Source organism: Eubalaena glacialis, chromosome 18, assembly GCF_028564815.1.
Source record: "Eubalaena glacialis isolate mEubGla1 chromosome 18, mEubGla1.1.hap2.+ XY, whole genome shotgun sequence".
Classification (NCBI taxonomy): Eukaryota; Metazoa; Chordata; class Mammalia; order Artiodactyla; family Balaenidae; genus Eubalaena; species Eubalaena glacialis.
In genome coordinates, this window is record NC_083733.1 from 8,401,127 (window position 1) to 8,422,891 (window position 21,765).

The window sequence follows — 21,765 nt, forward strand, 5'->3', positions numbered from 1 at the left end:
TCTAGACTAGGTCTTTTCATTCATTCATTTACTTAGTCATTAATTCAACTAATGCCTATTGAATGCAGGTAGCTTTCTAGGAAGATAGCAATGGACAAGACAGACAAGGTCCTTTCTCTCAAGAAGCAGTAGTCTTAGTGTGTCGTAAAACAATACTCAAGATGTGGGAAAGAAGGAAGCGGAGAAGAAGCAAGGCAAAGGCATTTCAGGTAGGGCGAACAGCAGGAGCAAACTCAGGGAGGCAAGAAGAAGCTCAGTGCTCTCTGCAACTGTACCACTGGGTTCGTTATCACTTCACTGTAACCTGAGGCTGGAGATGGGAAGAAATAATCATGGCGAAGGCCATGTCACGAGTTTGTCTAGTAGGCAGTAGAGAAAAACTAGAATCTCCTCTCTTTTATGACTCTCCCACGTGCTTCTTCAATGTCTCAGGCAGGGAGGAAAGTAAATCTTATTTTATTTTAGAACAAATTTTAGAGCAAATCTTTCGTAGACAGCTCTTTGGTTCTGTACGGCCAACATATTTCAGTCTGTCTAGGGACATAATGCCACGTGGCAGAAGCAAGGGAAGCAAAGCCATGGACAGGTACTGACTTGGTCTTGAGAGAAGACCATTGGCCAAGGCCACCCACCTCTGGCAAAGTGGTTACAAACTCGGTGACAGAGCTTGCATAGATGTGATTGAGTCCATTTAGTCCACTTAGAGAATCCAGTTGAAGGGGAAGCATCTGAATGTGCTTTGGTTTATGAATCCTGAGCCATGAATAGCCCTTCCTGAATTATGAGAGTTCTGCCAGGAGTAAAATCAGCTCCTATTAACTGACATTTATAACTTAAACCATATGAAACTGTCAAAAGATCAAAAATGACAATTTCATATGGTTTAACTAGTATGTTGCAGGGACAGCATGGGGCTCTTGATATTTATCGTCTCCCCAAATCTCACATCCCCTAGCTGAGGTATATACTATGATGATCCTCATTCCATAGCTGAAGAAATTTGCAGCTCAGAAAAGTGATATAAATTTCCCAAAGCCACACAACCAGAGGAACCAGGACGCGGACTTAAGTCTGTTTGACGTCAAAGTCTGACTCTGGGATTGAGATACAGGAGATCTGTTGTCTCTTTATGGGAGCCTCTGGGGCCATGGAGAGCCCCGTGGCCTGGGTGGGCCCAGCTGGACCTTTTCTACTCTGCAAATCAACCTCCGGGCTCTGTGCTCTGAAGCCAGCCTGACTGTGGGTGTGCCAGTCCCCTGCTTGGCTGGAACTACAAGGAGCTGGAGGACAAGACACAGACGTCTACTGAAGACTTGGCTTCTGTTGATGGGGAAAGGCCAGGCAGGATTCTGGAAGTGTTTCACAGGTGACTCAGTCTCTACTGGGGTTTCTCTTAACAAGTGTCTCAGCACCTGTTTCCCCCACCTCACCGCAGACCCTGTTTTGTCAGAAAGTCTCCATGACTGAATTGTTGATGTCAAATCTTGTAGAGCTGCCAGCCGTTCCCCAGACCCATAGCCCACCGAGGGTGAGAGCAGTCAGGGTGGGCAAGGTCATGCTGGGGACACCAACATCCTGCAACTCTCAGAGCCTTAACATCATTTCTCCTTGGGTCTCTCTCTTTCCCTCTGTCTCTTTTCATGCTACATCTTCAGCAAGGGTCCGCCGGGAGGCTCTACCCATCAGAGTCACACAAGGTCCCTGGCTGAAGGAGGCTTCGTAGCAGCATGTGCTGCCACAGTCCTCTTGGTGTAGGGAGGGGACACGTCCAGTTGTGCACTGGCTCTCACAGCTTCCAAAAAGAAGTGACACACATCACCTATGCTCACACTTCACTGGCCAAACCCAGTCACGTTGTCATAGCTCTCCTAGAAGGGGGTGGGGAAATACAATCTTACCATGTGTCTGGGAGACAGAGCACAAGAAGTATTTGTTGAGAGTGTCAATGACTTCTACAGCTGTTCAACGTAGTGTAGAGGAATGGGGGCTCATCCCTCGGCCATTAAACACGGCTCTGCCAGACATGCAGGCTCATGAAGGCTGGTTCAATAGGACAAGATTCTGAACCACGCAAACTCTAACAAACAGAGAAATCATGAGGGCACCTCTGAGTGCAATCCCATCACTGAGTGTGGCTATTGTGATGAGAGGCTAGAATCCAGTGAGCAAGGAGAGTGTGCTTTCCAGCATGTCTCCGTCTTGCTAAGGCATCTCTTTTCCCTTGGTCTCCTACCTCAGGTAAGCCTGGGCCCAGAAAGTAGCCTTACTTGAATAAGTGATAATAAAAGTTAGACATTACATCTAAATAATCCTTCTAGAGGAAAGTCAATGGTAATTTTATGGGAAAATATGCCAAAATACCATTCTAGGATCTCTCTTCGAGTTAGGCAAGACAAATAAACATTCTGAAAGCTTGCTTTGAACAGATGTCAGTCACTGGGATGAGTTGCACACTCTAAATTGATGACACTTAATGTTCATACCAAATAAATTAAAACTGTTTATACGTAGTTTATGTCTTTATGTAACAGAATACATTGATGAGTTCTTACAAATTCTGACGTGTCTGATGTGAGTGCAGAGAGCTTATAGGCAATACTAGGAGAAAAGAAAAAAAAAGAGAAAGCTACTGGTTTACTGTATATTGTGACATTATGTCACAATATACAGTAAACCATTTGCTTAAACTCCGTCTAACTCTGGAGGAGATGGAGCTAGTGGGTAGAGATTTACATAAAGTTTTGATGCCAACACAAGCTGTCTTCTCTTGCTTCTTTTCTTATTTAAGCCAAATGATCATGCCTAATGTGAATACAAAGAAGTGAAAGTGCTGAGAGCATTTCACAATTATTATTATTTCTACCAATAGTATCAATAGTATCATCAAGAAGTGTTTCTTTAGTGTCTACAGTGTGCTGTATATTGAACACTGGATGAGGTGGATGAGGTCCTTGATGTCATGGAAATTATATTCCAGTGGAGACATGGACAGTGAGTGAGGAAACAAATACTGGTATAATGGAATTTCAGGTAATACGGCTCTTATAAAGAAAAACAGTGCAAGGAATGAGGTTGATGAATGACATGTTGGCTTTAGGGTGGTAGTCAGAGATACTTCTCTGAAGAGGTAATATTTGGGCCAAGAAATGAATGAAGTGAGTGAGTGAGTCATTTAAAGGTTTGGAGGAAGAGTTGCAGGCAGGGGGAACCACAGATACAAGGGCTCCGACTTTGGAATGAATCTCGCGTGTCTATAAGCATTAAGGCCAATACAGTAGATCAGAGCTAGTGAGGCTAGAGTATGGGAGGTAAATCCAGAGAGGCAAGTGAAGGTAAGATCATGACAGCCAAGATGAAGAGTCTGGATTGTATTCCATGATTGATACAGAATCACTGGAGTTTTATGAAAAAAGAAGTGACATGATCCAATTTACGTGTATCTTGACCAAGCTCACTCTGGCTGCTGTGTGGAGAATTGGCGGTAGGGACAAGACTGCAAGAAGGGAGACCTCTTAGGATATTTCGCGGGTCCAGCTTAGAAATCATGGTGGCCATACAGGTGCTCAGAAGAGGCAAATGTTGATATATCTTAAAGGTAAAGCCAACAGGACTTGCTGATGGGTTGCATGTAAGGATGATGGAAAGAAAGGAAGGCCAACCTCTTCATTTTTTAATTGAGCAACTGAGTACAAGGAAGCACCTTTCACTGAAAGAGGAAGGAATGAGTTTGAGGAGGAGGGAAATCATGAATTCTATTTTGCATCTCTAATGTTTGAGATGCTTATTAGGCATCCAAGTGGAGATATCAACTATGCAGATGAATATATGAGTCTGGAGTTCCAGGGAGACATCAGAACTAGGTATAAACTTAGAAGTAATTAGCAGAGAGTTGATATTTAAAGCCAAGAGGCCATATCAGGTCATCCTGAGAATGAGTTGTAGATATGGGAAAGAAGAGGACTAAGGTCAAAATCCTTGAATGAACCAACGTTAAAGATTGGGAAAAAACAAAAGAATTGGATGGGCCAGTGGTGAGGGAGGAAAACTAGGGAAGTGTAGTGACTGAAAAGCTAAAATTAAAAACAGGCTTTGAGAGGGACTTCCCGGGTGGTCCAGTGGTAAGAATCCGCCTTCCCATGCAGGGGATGCGGGTTCGATCCCTGGTTGGGGAACTAAGATCCCACATGCCGTGGGGCAACTAAGCCCACGTGCCACAACTACTGAGCTCGTGTGCCTCAACGAGAGAGCCCGCGTGCCGCAAACTGCAGAGCCCACGCACCCTGGAGCCCACGTGCTACAACTAGAGAGAGAAAACCTACACAACACAACTAGACAGAAGGCTGTGCACCGCAACAAAGACCCGATGCAGCCAAAGGAATAAATAAAATAAATAAATATTTTTAAAAAGGCTTTACGAAGGAACGTCTTGACCAAGTGTACCAAATGACACCGAGAATTCGAAGACAATGCAGTCTAAGATATGGGAATTGAGTTGAAAGAGATGAAAACCTTAAGGGAGTTTCACAAGAGCTGTTTCAGTGGAACAGTAGTGAGGAGGGTTTTGAAGTTTGCTGAAAGGGTGGCAAATAAATGGGTTGAGGTACTCTACAGAGTTGTGAGGTCAAGGAAAAGTTTCTTTATCTGTCAGTGGGAGATATTTTGGCATGTTCAAATGGTGATGTGAATGATTCAGTTGATTGATGATGCAGGGGGTGGAGGAGTAACTTTAGGAACAAAGTCCTTGGATGGATGAGGGAGGGTGGGTTTAGAGAACAGTAGGGATGTTTGAGTCATCATGAGAGCAGAGAAGAGGAGGCTGAGTCTACATGTAGAGATTCAGGTAGAAAAGAGAAAATGCTCTTCTGATTGCTTCTACTTTCTCAACAAAATAAGAATCAAGGGGACTTCCCTGGTGGCGCAGTGGTTAAGAATCCGCCTGCCAAAGCAAGGGACACAGGTTCAAGCCCTGGTCCCGGAAGATCCCACATGCTGCGGAGCAACTAAGCCTGTGCACCACAACTACTGAGCCCGCGTGCCACAACTACTGAGCCCGCGCACCTAGAGCCCATGCTCCACAACAGAGAAGACACCGCAACGAGAAGCCTGTGCACTGCAACGAAGAGTAGCCGCGGCTCGCGGCAACTAGAGAAAGCCCGCGCACAGCAACAAAGACCCCACGCAGCCAAAAATAAATAAATTAAATAAATTAAACAAAAAAAAAAAGAATCAAGGTCATCTATAGACAATGAGTGTTGGCTGCCTTAGGAGTGAGAAGACGTGTCAATAGTCATCTGGATAAACAGAAGGAGGTTTTGACTGGGGAATTGTGTTTAGCATTTCAGATGGTACTTAAGACCCACTTGTGACATGTGGTCATACATCTCAAGTGAGGCAGGTAAACATGGCTGTAAATTTTCCTCTAGCCACATTCTGCTTCTCCGGTCCAGGCACAGAGCAAGAAGAGAGGTGAGTTTTAACAGGGATGAGGTTTACCATGGCAGCAACAGGAGGGGAGCAGGAACTGAGAGGGAACGGGGATTATTGTAGGGATGGACTGTGGAATCCAAACTGGAGAAGGGTGGGTGATAGGGTGTGAAGCTAAGATTAGGGTCTCTGTGGTGTGTAAGCACTGTTTGTTGGAGAGTGTAGATTAGAAGAAGTCATCTGTTTGTGGCTACAATGACTGACGGTTAGAACCTAGATACAGGAAATGGTGTGGCTATTAACAAGATACAGCTTTGAGGTGTATCTTTGGAAGAGGATGGCTGATGTGTGCTGGAGGAAAATCACTAGAAGGTCACTATCCAGGGGGAAGAAAATGTAACAAGAAAATATTGACATGTTATTTTTAGACTGCAGCTACTGAAAAAAAAAAAAAAAAAAAAAAAAGGTGGGGAGGTGGGAATGAATTCCTAGCTTGAATAAGTTATTTTGACTGGTGAATCCTACCCAAATGCATTGACTCTTAGCAGTTTTGAGGTCTGCTCCCACAATTTGTTACTAATAACAAAGTGTTAACAGTGAGATAAATGACTTTTTTTAAAAGAAAACAAGACAAGGCTAATCTTGATAATAATCTGACAGCGTATGAGTCACGTTGGCCATTTCTTCTGAATGTGAGAGAAGAGATAGATTTAGAACAGGGTGGGAAATGCTATGGATTCCACAGCCTCTCTTGGCAATAATGCAAACCTCAGTGAGCAACCTTGAACTGATGTGCCATTAATAGTTGCGGTGATCGTGCAGTTTTGTGGTATTGTGTAATTCCCATGTCATCTGCGGGGTTGCATGAACATCTGGACACCGCCACGGGTGCACGTTAGTCATGTGCACGACATCCAGTGTGCGAGTCTCTGTGGAGACATAAGGGAGGAGGGTGCTGTGGGCTCAGCTGTAGGCAGACAATGCGGTCGCTTGTAGAAATGGCCCCGGTGGGTCACACTCCCTGTGTGCACACTCCTTTGCGACGTGCCTTTGCTTCTTCTTCTACCTAGAAGTGGAGTTTATTTCCCCTTGCTTGATCTGAGCTGACCTTGTGGCTTGTTTTGACTAACAAAACGTGGTTGAAGCAACATGGTGTGACGTCTCAGTCTAGGCTTCAAGATGCCTTGTGGTTCCTGCTCTTGTTTTACTGGAACAGGGCTGCCTCCACGTAAAGGTCCAGGCTAGCCTTTTGGAGGGAGAGCCACAGGCAATGAGAGGCCCTGCAGACAGCCGGCACTAACAGCCAGACTTGGGAAGGAGGCCATCAACCAGCCACTATTAAGCGAACGGATCAACCAGCCCATTTAAGTCAATAGCTGACTGCTGCCATAGACAGGACCCAAATCACGGCCAGTAGAAGAACCACTCTTCTGAGCTCAGCCCACACTGGCAGCCCCTGGAGTTGTGAGCTAAGGAGTGGCTATTGTTTTATGCCACTAAGTTCTCGGATGGCTACACAACAATAGGTAGTTGATGCAACCCATAAGAGTTACTAACAACAAAAACAAAGGGACGGGGAAAGTAGCATTTATTGAGTACCTATTTGGCGTTGAGTAACTCCTGAGAACATTACCTTGGTTTTGCCCGACAACACCTCTGGGAGGAGGGATCATCTTCTCCCCAGGGAGAAAACTAGAGGTCTAAGAAACTTAGTAATTGGTCCAAAGTCACATATCTAATGAGTAATAGAGCTTAGATAAAACATGCCCAAATCCCACTCTTGAAATATATCAGTTTCACAACCTCAACTCATAAAACATCTTCATAAATTTTGGCATACCTTTACACTATCTAAAATATTATTTAGTTAAGAATGTATTTTTTAATTGGCTCACTTGAATTAAGTAACTAAACAAATAAATATGTTTAAAGCAGAGCCACTTTGTTACTAGGACAGATGGCCATGGCTAATATTAATTGCATGCTTTCCTCCGGTGAACTCTCTCCTGATTGCTTTGCATGAATTAATTGATTTAATCCTCACAGCAACTCAGTGAGGTTGGAGCTACTGTCTTCATCATCCCCATTTTACAGATGAGGAAATTGAGGCAGGGGAATAAAGAGTTGCTCAGTGTCACTAAAGAAGTGACATGTTTTGTGCTTCTGGCACCTAGTGGGTGGAGAGCAGGGATGCTGCTAAATATCCAACAATGCACAGTACAGCCTTCCCACCCCCAACAAAAAATTATCCAGCCCAAATGTCAACAATGCCAAGGTTAACAAACCCTGTTTCTGCCTTTCTAAATGGTAAACAGAAACAAGTATCACTTGCAGTCAATAGAAACTCTGCAAAAACCAAACAAAGCTGAAGAATCTCTCTAGAAACTGTTGCTTGCCAAGGCTAAGAGCCTTGGGATCTCTCCTTTTGTTGAAAAAGCGATTAGCAAAATGTTAGAGGTATGGTAAAGGCTAGCATCCTGCAGAGACTTTCTCCTTGGTGTAATCAGAGGATTATAAGAGACTTAAATTGGAATGAAATCTCCTCATGTGATTCTAAGTTATTTACACCGTGTCTGTGTACCTACCAAATCAGCCCACAATCCACTGGCGCATAGCCCATCCTGGGAAATGTGATGCTATACCTGGGTGGGCAAGCTGTGCTCTAGCTCATCACCTGTTTTGTAAATAAAGTTTTATTGGAACATAGCCACACCCATTCATTTATGTATTGTGTATGGCTGCTTTTGTGCTACAAACAAGAGTGGCTTAGTGGCCGTGGAGACCATTTTGCCCTCAAAGCCTAAAATATCTACTCTCAGACGATTGACAGAAAAACTTTGCAGCCCTGCCTAGAACTATGCTTGGTCCATAGTAGGCACTCAGTAAATATTTGCCGAATGAGTCAAGCCCAGGCAGACACCACTTTGGGCTAAAACCTTCTTTCTCCGTTTCTCTTTCCTCCCTTTCCAGTGGCATTCCCTTCCTCCTGCTCCATCCCACTTGCCCCTATTTAACTCATTATTTGTTAGTTTGTTTATCTCTTTTGCATTTCCATTTCGCTCATGACAAAGCCGTGGTTCCATTCTTAGAACAAACACTTGTCGGCTGTGTAGCTGATCACTGGGAGCTGCCCCGTTGTAGGGCTCAGAGATATAAATGGATCTCCCTGTAAGGCGATGGTGATGGATCACCACATCTCAGGAGTGTGAGCTGTTCCCTTTCTCCTTGTAGCTGTTGGCATTCACCAGGCTCTCTCAGTTCCAGAGCTAAGGGATATATAATAGACGCGGGAAGACCTATAAAAGTAACATCTGAAACTGCCGCAGAGCTGAGTATTGATTTATTCATTACTATAAATTTTTTGTCATTACCCTGCAATTGCTCTATCTCAGGAAGAATTGATAGATGTGGTTGGAAGCTGCAACCCACTGTGCAAAACTTTTCCCCTCTTCTGTAATTCCCCGTAAGTATTCTAAAGAATCATTATTCCTTATTACGTGGCTCTGGCATGCCACCTATTTAGATAAATGTGTGAACAAGTGTGCAGTAAATATTCATAGTGGCCCATGTGTCAATGATGTATGTCACTAATTAGATAATTTAGTGGTTCAAATAAATAAATAAGAAAATAGAAGCACACCCAGGAAAATAGTGAAATAAAACACAGACTCCTTGTAGGAATCTAGGCAAAAAAGGACAGGTTTTTGGGCTGTAGTATCGTGTTCTATGTTGGAGGCCAGTCAAAAGGTCACAGGAGGGCTGCATGAGGCTGCTTACACATGGGAGAAAGCCGGACCCATGTGTGCATAACATCTAGTTGGGTCTTGTCAGCAAGCCACACGCTCACTACCTAGGCAGGTCCATTCTGGAGGGTCTCCGGGGTTCAGTGGCCCTTTTTCTCTTCCATCCTCTTTGTTCTGTTGAGTCTGCTATTAATGATCCCATTAATACAAAGAGAACCGGGCTCAGGGTCTGAAGATGATGAGTTCAAGTCTGATTCTGACTCTGACAGGAAGTGGATAAGTTCCTTATTCAACTTGGGCCTCAGTGTCCTTATCTGTAGAATGGGAATCGTTATAATTTTGATGAAAATAACAATGATGGTGATGGTGATACACAAATGAGGTAACGGACATGAAGGCCCTTTGCAAAGTTCAGAGTTCCAAACAGACATCAAAACAGGTTGTTTTTGTTTTAAAAAAATAAATGATCTCAAAGAAAGTGAAGTAGGCAGACAGAGCAACTATTCAGAGAATCAGGAAATGAGGATCTACTATTTATCGGGGCCATCTTTGTATTATCAGGTGTTGAGCTATACTCTTCATGTAGGTTATCAACTGGAATCCAACTGTGTGAAGTAAAGGATATTTTTCACATTTTCAAGATGGGGAAACTGAGGATGAGAGACATTCTGTGTACTTTGCCCAAGACCACAGATCTAGTAAGTGATGCCTGATGAAAATCTACATCTCTCTGGCTTTATCCCTATGCCCTCTATGCTAGTAGTGACATGCTTTGTTGCCTCCAGGTTTAAATTTAAAAGACTTACTTATTTTTTAGAAATCAAAGACAAGACTTTAATCTATGTTGTCCAGATAGCTGGCCTGTCTTGACCAAACTCAAAGAGTGATCTTCCTCAACTGAATAAATCAGAGTTCCGTTTATACAAATGTAGTTATCCCAAACAGTCAGTTTGGTTAAGGGCTTCTGTGGAGGCCTCATGATGTGGTGTTAAACAAAAATAATTGGATCTACTGAATTCTGCAGTCTGACTGGTTAGCCCCTAATACATGGGTCTGGCCTCAGCCTTTTCCAGGGGTGTGTTAGAATCTGAGGGAGATGGATTCACTTTGTCAAACAGCTAAAGCCAAGTCTTGTAGACATGCCTAAACTAGTCATGGCCTCATCTGGGCATATTAACTGCTTAAGTGTAGTTAGGATGAATCCTGCACAGTACCATTAAGTAATCATATAAAAAGTAAATGTATGCATATCAGCCCTAGCGCCAGCCAAATTATCTGATCAAGGGGCCACCTTTCTGGTTGGGTTTATCTCATCATAACCGAGAGCCCTCATTCATTTATTTAGCAAATACTTAATTTGCACTTGCTGTGTGTCAGTAGCAATGGAAGAGACTGGGAATGAAAGGATGAATTAAACTTATGTGATCGTACCTATTCATGAAACCCTGGTTAAGACCCCCTGCTATAATAGTTGAACAATAAAAATGTAGATGGATGGATGGGTGAATCCATGGATTTGTGAATAGGTGGATGGATGGATGAATTGTTGGATGGGGAAATGGAAATGTCTTAAACATCTCGGCACTTTTATTTTTTTAAATTTTTTTTAATAAATTTATTTATTTTTGGCTGCGTTGGGTCTTTGTTGCTGCACGTGGGTGCAGGCTTCAGTAGTTGTGGCACTCGGGTTCAGTAGTTGTGGCTCGTGGGCTCTAGAGCGCAGGCTCAGTAGTTGTGGCACACGGGCTTAGTTGCTCCATGGCATGTGGGATCTTCCTGGACCAGGGATCGAACCCATGTCCCCTGCATTGGCAGGCGGATTCTTAACCACTGCGTCACCAGGGAAGCCCTCTAGCCATTTTTAAAGCTTCCTTCTGACCCACAAGAAGGCTCAGAACTATTTATTAATATCTCTATGACTAACTCCAGTACCAGAAGGAATCTCCAGTTCCAGACTCTTGTCTCTAGTCTAGTTTCTGTCTTGTAGCCAAGTCCTTCCGAACTATCATTTTGGTTGCAATGTATGCATGGACTTGAATCAGCATTCGTCTCTACTTCTCTCTTTGAAACTCCCTGGGATCCACCCAGTAACCAATTCAGGGCCCACAGGGGTGGAATTCTACAGGTTGGATAAATAGATAGATGCCAATCAATGGGAGATTGGTGGGTGGTTGGGGAAATGGGAACCATACTGTTCATCCTTGTTCTCCTAACATCAACAGCATTGCCTGACTCATAACAGGTGATTATAGATTTAGTAAGAAGGTGATTAGGTGATTGAATAAGTAAGCAGTTGAGAGACTGAGTGAAGAAATGGTGGGGACTGAGTAGGTGATGAATGGAGGGATGCCCCTATGCATGAATAAATGGGTACCTTCCTGGATTGGTTATTGGGTCAGTGGGTAGGTAAACAGAGGAATTGATAAGTAGATGAATGATTAAAAGGGGGTATATGGGTGGATGCCTGAATCAATAAATGAATGAGTGGATGAGGGATGAATAGATTAATGGATGGGTGACTGTATGGATGTACAGTTGCCGGGATACAACTTGGGAGGATCTAGGGGTAAGTGTGAATAAAAGAATGGATGGTGAGATGAATGTTTAGATTATAGCTTTAAAGCCCTGTTGGGCACTGAGAGAGGGCAGGCTGATTCTTAAAATCTGCCCTGATTATGGCCAAAGTAAACAATTCTCTTGGTTTAGGGGAATGAGGTTGCTGGCTTAGGAAAGATTAAGGGCATCACACATAAGGGCATGGAAAGTCTGACTGGCTGGCCAGAAGAGTGATAATGACTCGTGGTTTCCAAGCACTGTTTATAAAATAACCAAAGAGGCAATGAGTGTGTTTCTTGGGTTCCTTGAGGCCACAGTGAGGAGGGCTGTAACCTCAGCAGGCATAGCCTCATGTGAAAAGCCAGCCAGCAAGGAGTGCATGACTGCCTGGCGCTTACAGGCCCACTGTTGACTGGACAGCCTCCCTATTTTCTGCTTTCCTTTTTCTTTCTCTCTTCCTTTCTCTTTCTCCTTCCTCCCTCCTTCTTTCCTCCCTCCCGCCTTCCCTCCCTTCCTTCCTTCCTCCCTTCCTCCCTTCCTTCCTTGCTTGCTTTCTCACTATCAGACAGGGATGACCCAAGGCCAGGAAGCAGAGCCTTCTGGAAACTGACCCATGCTTTGCCTTGCAATTTGGAACTTCACCTAGGAGGCCAGTCTAGACTTCTAGTTGAGCTGGCTAGATGATTTACCTGCTCAGGATGACTTACCTCATTTGTGTTCAGATTAACTGAGAGTAGCTGTGCCATAGCGGATGGGCAAAGGGCTTGGAGCCAAACAGTTATTATTGTCTGGTGACCTTGGAGAGTTTCCTAAACTCCCCAGCTCTGCTTTTTCTGCTCAAAATAATGGAGAAAGGGTATAAAATTAAAAACACTTGCTTCATACAGTTATTGTAAGAATCAAAAGAGATAATGTGAAAAAGTCAGTACCTGATTGGCACATTCTAGATGTCTTATAAAAGTTATTAATTCTTTTTTGTTGTTAATTGCTAAATCTCTCTTCTATAGTTAGGGCACACCGGCCCATATGAGACCTGGGTATGGGTTAGGTATCAGGTGGGCTCATTCATCTGGTCTGTTGAAGACTGGTGGAAAACAGTTTGGCAATTTCTCAAAAAGTTAAACGTAGAATTACCATAAGATATGGCAATGGCACAGATATTCAATTCTTTCAATATCCCCAAAAGAATTGAAAGCCAGAACTCAAACAGGTGCTTTTACACCAATGTTTTACAGTAGCATTATTCACACTAACAAGAAGGTCGAAGCAACACAAATGTTCATCAACAGATGAACGAATAAACAAAATGTGGTTTTTTCCAAACAATGGAATATTATTCAGCCTTAAAAAGTAATGAAATTCTGATACACACTACGACATAGATGAACCTTGAAAAGAATATCCTAAATGAAATAAGCTAAAGGACCAAAGGATGATTATTGTCTGATGCAGTTATATGAGGTAAATTCATAGAGACAGAAAGTAGATTAGAGGTTACCAAGGGCTGGGGGCAGGGGGAATGGGGAGTTATCGTTTCATGGGTACAGAACTTCTGTTTGGGATGATGAAAAGTTTTGGAAATGGACAGTGGTGTTGGTTGCGAAACATTGTGAATGCACTTTATGCCACTGAATTGTGTACTTAAAAATCATTAAAATGGCCAATTTTGTTGTGTATATTTTAATCTGATTAAAAATCTCCCCCAAAAAACCCTAAAAAAATAAAACAACAACCATACTTGTGCCCCTGAGCTACAAGGGTGGAGACACTGGTGCATTCCCATTCTTGGGTCAGAGAGCCTGGCTAAGCTAGTTAATCTCAAAAATATATTTAAGCTGTTCTAGCACAGCTTGGCTTTCCAGCATGGGAGGCAGGGGCGATCAGCATTGGTGGTCCTTTTTCTCATATTCCTACAGGCATTGCTATCTTATCATTAATCTCACTGGTTTCAATGAGATGGCTATTTATTAACTGTCCTTCAGACCATCCAACCCCATAGAGGGCAGGATCCTTCCAGGTCCCAAGATGAGTTGCTGGTTCTTTAGGTGTGTTCAAGTTACACTCTGAGCTTTTCCTCACATAGCACTTGCATGTTATATAGTAATTGCTTGTGCAATATCTTTCCTCCCCCTTAGACATTACGATCTGTAAGGAAAGAGGGTGTGTCGACTTGTTCACTGCTGGATGCCAGTAACACACACATAGTAGGGACTCCAAATAAAATGTTAAAAAAAAAAAAAAGAATGCTCAACTTGGTCTTATTCAAAAAAATCCAAAGAGAGGTTTTGTTCCCTATTGAATCCCCAGCTGCTAGCACAATGTCTGGAAGGAGAGGAGGAGGATTTAGTTGGGGTTCTCTGATTATAAGCGATAGAAGCCAACTCCAATGATTTTAAGCGTAAAATATGAGATGTGTTGAAAGACACTGGATCGGTCACAGATTACAGGGAAGAGCTGGACCACCAAGACTTGGAAAGGACAGTGGCCGGGAATTCACAACCAGTCCCTTTAGCACAAAGACACTGGAAATGATTTAGTTGCCATCGCCTTTTGACTGGATGATTGTACTCAAGGTTTAAATTTCTGAAAGTGGAAGAGTGACTGGCCTAAGGTCCTAGCAGAAGGACGATGGACCCTGAACAGACAAGAAAACCAGTGTTGATGAAGGGGATGATGTTAAGACTATTCTCACTCCCCCCATCATCACCCAGAAGCCTTGAAGACCATCTTACCCCATCACCCTTCCTGTTCCCAGATACTTAGGAGCTTTGAAAAATTGCCTGCGTCAGACTGGGGAGGCCACAGAACGAAGCAAGACTTTTCTGGCCCAAACATAGAATGGCATACGTGGAAAACCCAAGCCCTGCTGGAGTCCTGTTACAATATGTGAAGAGCCAGAGCCTCAATTATGGGTACTCTGAGGGCAGAATTTCAGACTTTGCTCTGGCTTTTGTCAGCTTAAGACTCTTAAGGTAGTTTACACAGAGATTTGTATGTCTGAATTTTTCCCTGGCAGGTTCTCATTATAACCTAGATAACACAAACCCTAAATATTTGTGGTTGGCAACAATGAGGAATTTTCAAGTTGTCTGACATCTTCTAACTGTGCAGATCACCTCCCAGGATCAGCATTCGGCCCTGAGACAAAAGGAGACAGAAGGATGGTGGGAGATTCTTCCATGGTTTGTGCAATGTCTGAGTTTAAGCTCCTCTAACACCTTTGATCTCTCTCTCTCTCTCTCTCTTTCTCTCTCTCTCTTTTTCTTTCTCTCTCATACACACACCCCCGCTCCAAGCCTTTTTGCCCTCCAAAGGGTTCTCTCAAAGCTAAGAAAAGAAAATGTTGATGTCAACCATTGGTTGGATGGTGTCACCTAACCTAGTGTCACCATCAAACTAATGCCTTCCAACTCTGCAGAAGAGGGAAGGGACACTTCTAAGTGAGGTTTCTGTGTTCTCTTTCCCTGGCAGCCTCCCGGCCATGGGTTACACCCTTTGCTTCCACGGCAAGCTGGTTTCATATCTTCCAGAGTTGGGCAGAACAACTGGACCACGTCGGTAAACAGAAGACTGTTTACATAAAAAATATAGATTTCCTTTAAGCACTTGGCTTAAGCCTTTAGTCAGTCATATTTACGTTATTATTGTTTATGTTCCCAGAAGTCAGCAGGAGGATGGCCTTGCTGCAGTTTATGTGGTTTCATGATTCACGCTTGATGAGGCAGCTATCGCATGGGGCGGGGATGAGGAGGGGGGGCAGAGTCAGGGAAGCACAGAGAAGATTAGAACAAGCTCACTTGTGGGATCCACGGCCTCAACGTAATGGTCCATCCAAGGGCCTGGGGATTTCTGAGTCAGTCTTTCAAATTCCCAGACATGTTTATCAGTTTTGAGTTTCAAAACGGGCCCACCCAGAATAAAGCTCTGTTTGCACCTGATGTTTCATTTTGGCTGCATTTTGGGAGATTCTTCTGAGCTCTGAGCTCCTTCCCCAGCTGTCAGCTTGACAATGTACTTGGCTCCTCCACTGTCCCTGGGTCCTGTGAGCGCCACGCGGTGACCTGCTCTGCCAGCCTGCAAGCAGCTACTGGCTGAGCTCCTTCTCTGCACAAGAGCTGCCCATCCAGATGTGTTCCTGGACTTTGGTGGTGGTGGATGTTGGAGAAGGGGCATCTGATTCCCAGGGCCAGAGGTTTTGCAGCATGAAAACTTGCTGGGTCACCACTGTGAGTTCTCACCTATGGGCGTGTCCCCTTAGGGCCACGTTAACGAGTTCAGAGCCAGATTTCCAAGACAGGATGAGGGAAAATAAGAAAGAGGACACACTCTCTTTTACGAGGCATTGAAACAGAACGGATAAGAACCTGTGTTCTGGAGACATTCAGATCTTTTTGTTTGCTTGATTCTTTGTTGTTTGTTTTGTTTTTAAGACCTGGCTCTGCTTCTTGTTAGCCCCATGGCTTTGGGTAAACTTCTTAACCTCTTCGTGCCTTATTTTACTCGTCTGTAATTGAGAGATACTCTCTACCTCAGAAGCTTCTTATTTTTTTTTTGGCTGCATCGGGTCTTCATTGCTGCACGCAGCCTTTCTCTAGTTGCTGCGAGTGGGGGCTACTCTTCGTTGCAGTGCACGGGCTTCTCATTGTGGTGGCTTCTCTTGTTGCGGAGCACGGGCTCTAAGTGCACGGGCTTCAGTAGTTGTGGCACGTGGGCTCAGTAGTTGTGGCTCATGGGCTCTAGAGCACAGGCTCAGTAGTTGTGGCGCACGGGCTTAGTTGCTCCACGGCATGTGGGATCTTCCCGGACCAGGGATCGAACCTGTGTCCCCTGCATTGGCAAGAGGATTCTTAACCACTGTGCCACCAGGGAAGTCCCATCAGAGGCTTCTGAGAGGATTAGATGAAATAATGAGTGGAAAGCACTGGGCATAGCAAGTGGTAAATAATAAGCTCATAATGCCTGGTAGCAGGACATAAAAAGTATTTTTATTATTAAAGGCAGCAAGCAGGGAAACAGAGAGGCTTCTGAATTGGGAGGAGAGTAAAGCAGGAGGAATTTCCTGGGCCATGTTTCCCGTGGAGGCATTTCTCTGTGTGTGCTGTTTATGGCTTTGGTGTGAGATGCTGGGAATATTTCAAGGAGCCTCAAGTTGCCAACTCTCCTGGGAGTAGCTCGAGAACCAGAAGGATTAGGGTGTATGTCCAGTTGGGACGCCTCGTCCTCTGGGATATCACAGAACCATCCTTTAACCAATTTTCTGGGCCCCGCATATCCTGGACCCTGGATATTTTAACTTGTAAGCTTTCTTCGATTAAAGCTCTAGTCAGATATGGCCACTAGATTTGACTTAATATTTGGGGACAATGTCTATTATCAAAGTCTGCTAACTTTGACCACCAGATCTCTACTCTGAAGCTAAGCCATTCATTCCATTATTCCTTTATTACTTTATTCAACAAATGTTTATTGAGTGCCTACTGTGTGCCAGGCTTCATACTTAGTGCTAAGGATATTATGGTGAGTAAAACACACAAAACATTATCATCATGAACATAGATCCTAGTGAGGGAGACAATTATAAATAATCATAAAAAGAAGTACAGATTATAGCTTATTATCAGTGTTATGAAGGAAAAGTATAACTTGCTATAAGAACATATGGGAGGGTGCCTGAGCATCTGGGGTGACAGAAATGTCCCTCTGTGGGAATAATGTTTGAGTTGAAAAATGAGAAGGAATTAACAAGTCTAAACGGGCTGGAGATAGACAGAGAAGTGTCCTAGGGTGTTCTGGTTATCTCCTGCTGTGTGACAAATCACCCCAGAACGGTAGTGGCTTTTCACAGCACTTTATGATTGCCTCTCCCGTTCTGTGGTTGACTGGGCTCAGCTGGGTGGGTTTTTGCTTGTAGTTGCAGCCAGTTGTTGACTGGGACTAGACTGGACTGGACATCCAAGATGGCCCCTCACATAAGTGGCAGTTGATTCTGGCTGTGGATTAGGAGCTCAGCTGGGCTTGTCCAATAGAGCATCTACATGTGGCCTCTGGGCTTCTCACAGCATGGCACCTGGGATCTGAGGGGGAGCATCCCTTGAGAGGGATCCAAGGGGTCCAGGAGAACCTGTATGACCTGGCCTCAGCAATTCCAGAATGTCACTTCCGTCCCATTCTAATAGTCAAGAGAATTGCCATCGCCAGCGCAAATTCAAGGACAAAGGAGAAATAGATTACACTTCTCGGTGGTGGGAAGGTATCAACATACAGAGAGGGAAGAACTTGTTGGCAGCCGTCTTGGGAACAAGTTACCACATGTGGCTTTTGCTCTTGCTATTCGTTCTGTCTGAAATGATCCTCCCAAAATATTCACATGACCTGCACCATTTAGATCTCTGTTCAAAATAGCTCCTCCTCAAAATATCCTTCTCCAAGAGGGTTTCATTGACCTTTTTTTTTTTTTAAAAATTTATTTATTTATTTATTTATTTATTTATTTTTGGCTGTGTTGGGTCTTCGTTTCTGTGCGAGGGCTTTCTCTAGTTGCGGCGAGTGGGGGCCACTCTTCATCGCGGTGCGCGGGCCTCTCACTATCTCGGCCTCTCCCGTTGCGGAGCACAGGCTCCAGACGCGCAGGCTCAGTAGTTGTGGCTCACGGGCCTAGTTGCTCCGCGGCATGTGGGATCTTCCCAGACCAGGGCTCGAACCCGTGTCCCCTGCATTGGCAGGCAGATTCTCAACCACTGCGCCACCAGGGAAGCCCTCATTGACCTTTGTATCCAGTCACTTTCTCTACCACAACCCTGTTTAATTGTTTTCATAGTACGTATCATGGCAAAATTATCCTTTTATTGGATTATTTGCTTCAGTCTTCTCACAATGACCCTCACCCTCATACACCCATAAAACATAAGCTGCATGAGGTCACAGTCTTGGTCACCAGTGTATCCCCTATGAAAGCGCCTGACACTTTTGATTGACACTATTGAGTGAAGGAAGAGGACCCTAAGCAAAAAGAAATGGCGCGTGCAAAGATCCTGAGGCAAGAAGCCAGCGCGGTGATCTGAGGCAACGGGCGAAGCCACACGTGCTGGCACATGGGAGTGCCAGGGGGCTCGGAGTAGTGTCTTGCTTGTCCATATCCAAACTGGTTCAGCCCTGACCATGGCCACCATTTCTGAAATGCAAAAAGTGTACTTATTTTCTGGTATATAAACACTCCAGTTTGAACATGTCTGTGTGGCCAAAATTATTTATTCCACGGATACATGGAGCCACTGAATTTGGGCTATTTCTTACTCTTTCTAAAAATAACTGAAAGAACAACAACAGAAACCAAACAACTAAGCGATGGCCTGCTTATGTTCAGAGGAGAAGTTTTGCCCTTTTCCAGGTAGATACCAGGATATTGTTTCATTTATTTCTTACACTATCTCTATGAGGTTGATGTTTTAAACCCCTCCATTTTAATGCAAATGATGACCCCCAGAACACAGGAAGGTTGCCCAAGTTTCTCCAGCCTGATACTGGTAGATGCTGGGTTCAAAGAGAGGTCTGCTTTACGTCAGAGCCCGGCAAGAGTTTTGGGTAATGGCCTAAGATGGAAGGAGAAAGAAATCAGGGGAGATGAATGTATAAACCAAACCCCAGAATGATATATTTTCCCTGCGGCATTGAATCAACTTACTGAGCCCCATGATAAGTGGCCAGCTCTGATTATAAGGCAAGGATCTGATTCCTGCCTCAATTATGACTGAATAACCACTAGTTAGGAATCATGAAAAGACCCAAATGAAGGCAGTGGGGATGAGGAGAGGGCTGCTGGTTGCCAGAGATGGAGGCAAAGGCCGTCAGAGGTGAGGGCACTTCAGTCAAGCCCAAACCAAAGTCATCAGAACATCATGTTCGTGACCAGGGCGAGGGGAGGGGGCTGTGCTTGAAGATTGTTGGCTCTCCGTCTGCCATTCCCCATCGTTTCTAACCGGGGGTCGTTCTTGTTGAATAGGAGCATGTGTGTAAGTCACGTCGGGGCGCTTCCAGCTGGCTGTCACTTACGCTTTCCGGCCCCGGGGCTCTCCCCACTAAACCCATGTGAACCATGGTCATTTCAATATTTTTCTGTGCTTGAATAGCCTCTCACTTTAGATCTCAGTCTCTGTTTTGAGCTATTTTCCTCTTTATTTTTGCTCCATATAGGGAAACCTTAAATACATTTTTTAAAAAGGAGACGGCTATTAAAACTTTCCTTAAGTCAGACCATCTGTGTTAGTGGAAACTTTAGCCTTTTGTCTGGGAAAGGAAATTTCTTTTTCTTGTTTTCTCCTGTTCTTTGGGAAATCCAGGGAATGTAAAAAAAAAAAAAAAAAAACCTGCAAAGAAAAAAAGCTTTCAAAGGAGAGCTGGAAACAAGAGAAATTAAGATACCTAACAGATATTGCAGCCAAGTTTAAAGGGGGATAGATTGAAGAATTTGTATTGGACTTGGAGAGCCAATGGTATGTGTTACTTATTTCTTACCTAGATTGTGTGTGCTAAAGCCAAGATCGGCTTCTCAGAATAAATTCTAGGTAGGTTTGGAAGTTGAGGAGAAAAGTGGAGAAAAGTGGTAGAAGGAAGGGGAGAATCGTTCAGCCAATGCTGCCCATCATTGAGATTGGTGTTCCTGGCCTCCATCTCTTACCTTGATGCCCTTCATCGTAACTGTGACCTCAGTTGAACCCCTACCTGGCACACGATACCCAGAACCTTCAACTCCAGTTCTTGCCCACCCCAGATCCTTCTCTGGCTCATTACCGTCTTTGGCACCAAGTCTGACTCTGTGAATGGTGAATGAATCCACTAAAAATGGACTGCCAAGGCAATAAGAACCTCCCCACCCACGGGACCAATGTGGCAACAGCTGATGACACTCCAGTGGCTGCCCTTAGTGGTGACACTGTTGAACTCAGGCATGGATGGGAATTGAAGCATCTCATTGTCTATCATTTGTTTAAAGCCAACTATGGGCAAAGTGCAGTGATATTATGCCCATTTTACAGGAGAGAAAATTGAGGCTCGGGGCTGTTCACACACGGGTCTTCGGTGGAAATGTGATTTCAATCAAGGCCTCTCTGACTTCTAGGACTGAGTCAGTCAGTCATTTAAAATTGACTGTAGGAAAGGTCCAGCTGGAGGGAAGGTAACGTTATTCGTTCATTCGTCCGTTCATTCTGTACTTATTTGGGGAGTGCCTGGGAGGCTCACCAGCTGACTACCAGGCCCCAGGGCTGCAGAAATAACGGGCAAGATCTCTACCCTCAGGGAACTCATGGTCCACCTGAGTCTTGCTACTCAAAATGTGGTCTACGGATCAGCGTCCCTGGGTTCCTGTTAGCAGTACGGGGGTCTCAGGCCCCACCCCAGAGTCCTAAATTAGAATGGTCATTTTAAGCTGGTCTCCAGGTCGTTTGTATGCACATTAATATTTGAGAAGGTGAATAAAACCTAAGAGCAGGGTAAATGGAGAAGAAAGTAGAAAATGGAAACTGGCCATCCAGGCAGTGGGCAGGCTGTGTGCAAAACGTGAGCCATCTGAGCACATTCAGGAGAAGTGGGTGATAAACCAGAGCAGGAGAGAAAAAATGGGGACAGAAATATTTGAAGCTGGGCCAGACTTCTTGGGTGTGTGGGCATGTCTGCCTCTCACTGGCTGCAAGATCTCATCCAGCCTCAGTTTCCTCATTTGTAAAAGAGAGATAATATTAGTATCTGTTTCACAAAGTTGCAGCAAAGTTGAGTCAATCTCTGTGAAGTGTGTAGTAGAGAACTTGGCACATGGCAAGTCCAAGGTGTGTTAGCTACTGTTATTGTCATTATTATTCCTGTAAATTGGCTGCTCTGAAGACTTCCTGGGTGGGACACACTGCCCCCTTGAGGAACGTGCATTCAGAGTAAAAGATGGAAAAAGCATGTTAGCTTGGCTGTTGAGACTGAAAGCAAATGCCCAAGATGCTTTCTAATTGTCTTCAGAAAGGAGCCTAAGTATCACCTCCTCTTAAAACCATCCACG